The following is a 7,375-nucleotide window of genomic DNA, read 5'->3' on the forward strand; positions in this document are numbered from 1 at the left end:
GGAGTCTCGGCGGACCATGCTTTTGATCTTAGGAGAGAGCTTTTCAAGATAAAAGAAGGCTTTTTCATTGTCATCCTTCACCAATCTAGTGGCATAATGAGCCAACTCATTGAATTTATCAGTGAAGGTCTGAACTGGAAGGCTTCCTTGCTTCAACTCCATGAATCCCTTCAACTTCTGCTGTTTCAGCTCTTGCGGATAGAAACGGGCCTCCACTAACTCCTTGAAACGTACCCAGTCAAATCCCGGTTCAGCTGAAACGGTAGGCCCAGTCATGGACCACCACCGATCTGCTTCTCGTACTAGGAAGTGAGAGGCTAGCTTCACTTTATGTTCCTCCTTGACATCATACAATGTGAAGCTTTTCTCCAACTCCCGAAACCACCCTGTAAGAGCAGCTGGATCAATCTCTCCACCATAAGTGGCAGTGTTGATTCGGGTTAACTGATTAGCCACCCAAGTATAGGTACCAGGAGTACCCTCAGCAGGCGGAGGAAGAGGAGCTTGTTGATTTTGTTGGTTTTGGAGAATTTGAGTAAGAACTAGTAAGATAGCATCATCAATGTCTCTTCTTGGCGGAGCCATCTTAAAAAGAAGAAAATTAATTAGTACCTAACAATTAGCAATCACAAACAGACTACCACATAAAATCCTAATTCTACCCATCCTACCCTTCTCTCAAGTTTATTATTTAAAGGTCAAGTGATTTTAAGTGGGGTGCACAAACGTGCGTCGGGAGCAATAGGCTCTGATACCAACTGTGACACCCTTAAATAACGCGATAAATTAACCCTAAAATCTACGGAAAAACTGGTAGGATATGTTTGTAATTGGTCCAACTATCTAAAAACCTGTAATTTCAAAAAATTTTCTAAACCAATCACAACATTTCCAACATTCCCAAGAGGCGGGTGCCAAAACCTGCAATGCTAACGAACTAATTTACATACATAGCTAACGATAAGAAAATGTAAAGATACAAACCCAAAATAGAAAAGGGAGACATATGTCCCTTCAAATAATATACAAAACCAAAAGTTAAAAGGTTTACTATAAGAATAGCCAAAACTAGGTCCAAGGTTCCTTATGCTCACTAGCTCGTCTGTGACCCCAACAAAGCATCAACAACCTGTCAATCGCATTTTATACAAACACGAAAGCCACAATTCAGTGGGGAGTAACTTCGAGTCCTCCCAGCCACGAATCGTCATAATTAATGTAACATGTAGTAAAACATGTAAACAATATGATAATTAATCTAATTTCCAAGTATTATAACATATGAATCCTAAATTGACCAACTTATACTATCATGTGAAACATATAACAAATTGTAATCCAAACTCTATCAACCATAGCCGGCTTGCATCTCACCTTCTATGATTCATAGAATCATCAAACAAGAAAGGGCAATATATCAAAGACAGACATAAGTTCTTAGTACGGTCAATAGTCACTTTGTAACTCGAGTCTATACCACGAGGTAGGGAAGGTAATCGAACCAGTATCTTGGCTCAGCGGTTAATATTAATAAAACATGACCAAGACACAACACAACCCTAGCCTAAAATCTGCGCAGACCTAGACATGCGGATACACACCACCGCACCCAAGACCCACAATTTTTCTAAAACAAAGTGAGTACCCTAAGGAGTCCTCCAAAGGGTTGGCTAGTACTTAAGCTGACCACTTACTATCAAAATAAGTAATGAGGTCATGCCCCAACTTGGATATAAATCCACTAGTCAGGAACACAAAGGCTATCAAGCAGTGAACATATACTCGTCAAAGACTATAAAGACCTATCTATGATGAAGGCCGAAATACTCACCTAGGACCTAGTCCCACTAGTCCCACTTGAATACTTTAGCCCACACCACACAAGACAAGTAAGACACCCACTTAACCATAAGAGGACAAAAAGTCCAACTTACCAACCTAAATGCTAACATTCTATCATGTGAAAGGCTATATAAATGTCTATTCAAATGAGATAATCCAACAAAGTGTCCTCAATAAGTATTCAATACTAATTTCCAATTCTAACAATATTAACCATGTTAAAGGCTTCAGGGAATCTAGGGCCGTTTCTACAATATAAGAAGCTACTTAAATCAACTAATTACACATGTGAAATAAAAATATAATAAATGGCCTAAAACAAGAAAAAGGCCTATTATCTAATTCATTCAAAATTTCATCCAACCGAATTTTTACCCGCAACCCCAGCCCTGCGACAGGTACGGGTTAAATTGCGGTTGACCAATCACTCAATTGACTGACATCGAATCAATCAAAGGGATTAAGGCTCAGTTTTCGGCACAATCATCAAAACATTATACTTATCACTATATAATTCATTCTGAGCCTATTCTTTACAATTTCAATTTATAAACTATCCTAACATGCGATAACTATCAATATAAGCATACTTTTTACTATCAACATAATTTTTAACTACTAATATGATTCATTTCCTAAATTTAACCATATGTCACTTATTCTAATTATATCATTAATGAACCTAAAATGACGAACAAAGCATGGAAAACCGCGAAACAAGTAACGGGCCGACCCGGGCCAGCCATGGGCCAGCCGTGGGCCTGTCGGGCTGCTGCCGGGCCTGTTGCCGCCCCCCTACACCTCTCTTTTTTTCCATTTTTATTCATTATAACATCGTCTGAACACTATTGAATCGTTCCCAATTCAACTTTGTTAACTTAAACCATCAAAAGGTATAAATTAAGCATGCATGCATCAAATTTTAACATGTGAAAATTTCTACTCAAACCAAAAATCACAAAACATCCAAAAACAACAAAGCATGTGACGATCTTTCGTCGAGTAACTCGAAATATGTTACCTTAAGCTAGAAAAATAGCAATTAGCACCTTAAAACCCAAACCCTAACAAGCACTAGCTGCTATCCTCGACAATATACGAGTTCCCAAACTCGTCCTCCAATTCTTCACCTAAATAAACAATAAAAGCACCATAATAAGTACATAAATACCGAAATTACCGAAAATTCGACTTAAAACAACTTCAAGAAAACTGAAATTAAAACATACTAGGTTGTAGATCTCGACGAGGGGATTCCGGAAATGTAAATTTCGTGAAAATCCGATAAGAAACGAGAAAGATGTGACGATTTTAGCTTGAAATGTATAAAAATGTGTTTTTGGGAAATGTTAGGTGATTGAAGAAGATGAAGAATAGAAAAAATCAGAAAAAATGAAGGGGAAGGGGGTTTGGTCCGCGGGAAAGGGGAAAAGGAAAGGAAAGAGCGGGTTTGAGTCGGGATTTTTCGAGTCGGTTTTGACTCGTTTCGATAATAATTAAAACCGTAAGTCAAATGCAAATTCCGACAAGACCAAAGTTTTTAAACACGAGATTACAAGAAAATTGAGTATTCATACAACCCATTTCCAAATTCGTTTACCCAATGTTCAAAAGAATTGTCATTTTCCCCCGGTACGCCCTTATTTCGAAATAAAAAGTTTTACACGGTTTAAACTATTTTTAAACATCTCGAAACTATCAAAATAAATACTTTTCTTCAAAATATAATAAAATTATATTTCTTTGAATTATTATTTTTACTTTAAATACTTAAATATCAAATTTTATTTGATTAATAAATTATTTTCGAAATATATTAACGGTCCGAAATTACGGGGCGTTACAATTCGTGCTTCATCTACTCGTCAAGCATGGATGGTTCTTGCCTCGACTTATGCTAATCCTTCCCGTGGTCACATCCTGCAAATCAAAGACCGCCTTTAGAATACTTCCAAAGTTGACTAGTCCGTCACAGAATATATGCAAGCCCATGGATTCCGAAGATATTATTGCCCGAGTTTTGAAAGGCCTTGATCAAGTTACCTATCGCCCTGTGATTGAAGCCGTTAAAGCCAGAGACGAGCCCATCTCCTTTGATTCCCTCCACGAAAAACTACTTAACCACGAACTTACCCTCCCATCTCAACCCTCTGCTTCATCGTTTTCTGCCTCTCCCTATGCTGCTACATACCGTGGCAACAACAACAGTTATGCCCGACAACCAGCCCGTGCCCCATATCAACCACCACTACTACCTACACCCCCACCCGCCACCAATACTCTCCAACCATTCAAGGGTAAGTATCAATGGTGTCATGTGGTTAGACACTTCCTTGAAATTTGCCCTGTCTTCAAACGCCTATACCCCAATATCCAAGTCCCTCCTTATACTCTCCCCAACGTAACCAGCGTCCTCCCCAAGCCCCCAAAGCCTACATTGCCACCACCTCTGCTGCCCCCAACAACTCGTCCTTCCTCCTTGATAGTGGTGCTACCCAACACATCACGAATGACCTCAACACTCTTGCCCTTCACTCTCCCTATGACGGGTCAGATGAACTCGTAATAGGCGATGGTTCCTCGCTTCCCATAGCTAACATTGGTTGCTTTTCTATTCTCACTTCTTCCTCTCAATTTCGTTTTAATAATGTTCTTTACGTTCCTTCTATTTCTCGTAATATCTTATCAATTTCTCAATTTTGCACTGATAATGATGCTCTTGCCGAATTCTCATCGTCTTCCTTTTGTTTTAAGGCACGTTCGACGGGAGCTCTCCTACTTCAAGGGACTAGCCATAATGGCACTTATGAATGGCATCCTTATCCTCCAGCTCTCCATCACTCACGCCTCCTTCCTTCCTCCGACTGGCATCACCGTCTAGGCCACCCGTCCTCCTCTATTATGCGTCTTATTAGTACCCATTTATCAAAGTTTGCATCAATTAGTTTAGATGATAATTGTAATTCATGCTCTATTAATAAAAGTCACAAAATTCCTTTTGGTGTTTCCACTCTCTCTTCTACCTCTCCTCTTGAATTAGTTTTCTCTGACGTATGGATGTCCCCGCTCTTATCTCGTGATGATTTCAAATATTACGTCATCTTTGTCGACCACTATACTAAATATACGTGGTTATACCCTCTCAAACGAAAGTCCGACACCGCTCCTGTGTTTGCTCGCTTTAAAGCTCTAGTCGAAAAGTATTTTGCCAAACCCATTGTTCAACTGTTTTCGGACAATGGTGGTGAATATATAAAGCTCACTCGTGACCTTACTTATAATGGAATATCTCATCTTACGTCTCCTCCTCACACTCCTGAACACAATGGCTATGCCGAACGTCGTCATTGACATATCGTCGAGACAGGTCTTGCTCTTCTTTCACACGCCTCTCTTCCCCTCGAATTTTGGTCCCACGCTTTCTCTACTGCCACGTATCTTTTCAATCGTATGCCCACTCCCACGTTAAACAATCTGTCCCCTTAAATCAAACTCTTCAATACAGTTCCCAATTATGCAAAACTTCGAAGCTTTGGGTGCTTATGCTACCCTTGCCTTCGTCCTTATACACCTCACAAACTCGCCCCAAAATATGTTCCCTGCATCTTTATTGGCTATTCTCCGACACAAAGTGCTTATCATTGTTTCGATCCTCGCACAAAGAAAATTTATACGTCTCGTCATGTGCAATTTGTTGAGACTGATTTTCCCTATTCCCGTCTCACTTCTACATCCACCCCCTCGCCTGCTTATACCCCTTCCTCCTGCTGTGGATTTAATGTCGCCATTCTTCCTGAAACCGTGTCTCAATCATCTCCCACTCCTACATCTGTTGAACCCATCTCATCTCCTAACATCCCTGCCCCGACTGATTCTCTCAACTCCTCCCCTACCAACCCTTCCTCCCCTGCCAGCCCCTCATCTCCTGCTTCTCCTCCATCACTACTACAAATCCAGGCAACTACAACGCCCCTTTAACAACGCTTATCCACGAAAATCACCATAAGACGTTGTAGAACGGATGGCGCGAATTTTACTAAAACTAATTACAACGGTTATGGTTCCATAACCGTTGTTATAGTTTTTAACAACGGGTCAAACATGCACAACCGTTGTTAATAAGTTGGCGCCAAAATTGGCGCAAAGTTAGTGAAAAGTAATTACAACGGTTATGTTGAACAACCGTTGTCAATACTTTCCATACTATAAACCACACAAACACAGATCAGCTACAGCCACACCACACAAAAACCCTAACACAAACACAATAAACATACACAAACACAAACACAAACACAAACACAAACACAAACACACTTTCTCATCGTCTCTTTCTCTCTTCCTCATCGTCGCTTTATCATCTCGCTGTCACTGTTGGTTTCATCGTCTCTTACTTTCTCTAATTATCAGGTAAATATGCATGATTTAATTTAGGTTTTGTCATCTCAGTCATTATTTTCTTTCTCAAATTATTTCATTTGCATGTGTTTTTATCGATCATTATGTTCTTTCTCTAAGTATTATTCGCTTAATTAGTTTTGTCACTGTTGTTTTTCTGCGTTTATTAGCTTGTAAAACAAATTAAATAAAATAAAACAAAGAAGAAGCAAGATGATAGAGAGGAATGCATGATAAACTTAATTAATTAATTAATATATATAAATACATAAATACATAAATTAAAAAACGAATTACATTGATAAAAATGCAATTCTTAGATATACATAGAGAGTCTCATTCTCTTCTATGATATCAGTCCTCTCCTCCTTAGCTATTTGGATGTTTCGTTCAGCAGTTGCTATATCGTCATATAGCTGCAACAACTGCTGCTCTGTCAAGCCATTTTTTTTTGGCGTCCTTGAGTGCGGTCCGAGCGTCCTCAAGGTAGCTTCTGTACCTGTCCTCGATGTCTAGCAACCGGCGGATGAAACTCCTGTTGTGCTCGGTCATAGTAACAGTCTTACAGATGGTATCATTCATTGTTGATGAAGTTTGGAGTTTGTTTGAAAGATTTAGGGTTTGGAGTTTGTTTTAGCAGTTAGGGTTTAGAGATATATAGTGAGATAATGGAATGGTGGTTGAGATAATGCATGTATTTATACTAAGTAATGTGTCTTTTGAGTTGTTTTTTAATTAATATATGTTTAGGAAGTTGTGCCATATATCATATCTCTGCTTCAAATCTTATTATAACCCTTCTCATTCCATATATTATCCATTCATATGCAGGGATTGGCAGTAATAATGTATGCATCGGAATTATAACGGGCCGCCGTAATAATGCATGCTAGTAATATTTAATTTTTTTTTTTTTTTTTTTTAAATAAACAACAACGGTTATTTAAAAAAAACCCGTTGTCTTTAGTTATAATAACGGTTTTTTATACTGTAACCGTTGTTATAACTTTCCCACCAAAATTTAGTCACCATTTCCAAAACGGTTTTTTCTACTTTAAAGCGTTGTTAATAGTTTTCACAACGGGTTTCTTAGAAAAACTAACCGTTGTTAAAACCTACTACAACGGACGCTTTA

This window comes from Silene latifolia, chromosome 11 (genome assembly GCF_048544455.1).
Source record: "Silene latifolia isolate original U9 population chromosome 11, ASM4854445v1, whole genome shotgun sequence".
NCBI lineage: Eukaryota > Viridiplantae > Streptophyta > Magnoliopsida > Caryophyllales > Caryophyllaceae > Silene > Silene latifolia.